Below are 1,410 nucleotides of genomic sequence, written 5' to 3' on the forward strand. Positions count from 1 at the left end.
GATAGATAGATACACATACATACATACATACAACATACATACATACATACATATGTGTGTATTGTTGGAGTTGCAAACATGGGTGCACTTGACAAACTCAGTGCGGCTATTCCCCATTGAAAGATTGTTGCATCCAGGACCCTTAGCACTGTGATATGCTACTCAATACCACTGGCATGGCCAGGTGTAAACAACATCTGACCTTTGTTGTGTATGTAACCATGGAGATTGTGATGTCACCTAGGCCCACCAAAGAACAGCCTTGTCAGAAGCAGCACTGCCATGATCAGAAGCAGCAGCACCATAAGTTTTCAAATAAGCTGGATTTAACCAAGACAAGTGAGTCCAATAGGATGCAGGTATGTCCTCTATCCTTACAGCTTCCCGTGGCTGTTGGTTTTATACCGTTTGGGGACAGCCAAGGAGGCGTCAGCAGGCAACACAGGTAAGTGTGTGCTTGTGTGTGTGTGTGTGTGTGTTTCCTATGCAGATCCTAAACCCAGTATCAAATGCAAGTAGGAGGAGTAAGAAGGGTTCCTGCCAAAGCCAGGTTATGGATTGCATTTAAAAATGGTCCATCAGAGTGAAATGGACTCCCATCTTCCTGCTTAGCAATAATGATATGGGTTTAGGGCCTGCTGTGTGTACTGGTGGGTGACTGCCACCCAGCCAGCCTACCTTCCTACAAGTAGTGATGGTGCATGTGAAGGGGACAGCGTTGGTTCCTCCCCTTTCACAGTTATCACTTCTCATTCTTCCTTTTGGCTGGTATCAAATGTGGTGTCTGTTTATATCAGTTTACTATCTGATATGTCCCCTATCTGGTAGCATATATTAAGTGCACCACCAGGGTTCAGTGTTGGAAAGAAAGATTACCTGTTTATTTACTGCTGCAGCTGCTTGCTGGCTAGTCCAGTGGGCCCCTACTGCAGGCAAAAGACAATAGGTGGTGCCGCTTGTGTCTGGCCCCTGTTGCAGTGACCAGGCACAGGACTGCTGCTGCTGAATGTCCTCTTTAATTGAATAAGCTCAGCAACCAGCACACCTGTGCAGGTTGGACATGAGATGATAGGTAGCTGTCTTTCAGGTAGTGGGTGCTGAATCTTGTTAATTGACATGGGGGTGTCATTGCTGTTGATTGACCATGCATTGGTACTGTGGTATTGGAATAATAAAAACAAATGTTGCCAGCCAACCATCCATTGCAATAATGGATAGGACATCAGCTATGAGGCATTTGTTTGTACAAACTGCTGCTCACAACTAATGTTGTAATATAGTGTCTCCATCTGCTGGTGGTATTGAATAAGCAATAGTGCAATGATAGGGTCTGAAAAAGAAGAAAAATAAGAAGCAGCAGCATAGGAAAAAAGGAGGAAAGAAGGAAAACATGGAGAGAAGAAAAAAAGA

Source organism: Hyla sarda, unplaced genomic scaffold (genome assembly GCF_029499605.1).
Source record: "Hyla sarda isolate aHylSar1 unplaced genomic scaffold, aHylSar1.hap1 scaffold_495, whole genome shotgun sequence".
In the NCBI taxonomy this organism is placed as follows: domain Eukaryota; kingdom Metazoa; phylum Chordata; class Amphibia; order Anura; family Hylidae; genus Hyla; species Hyla sarda.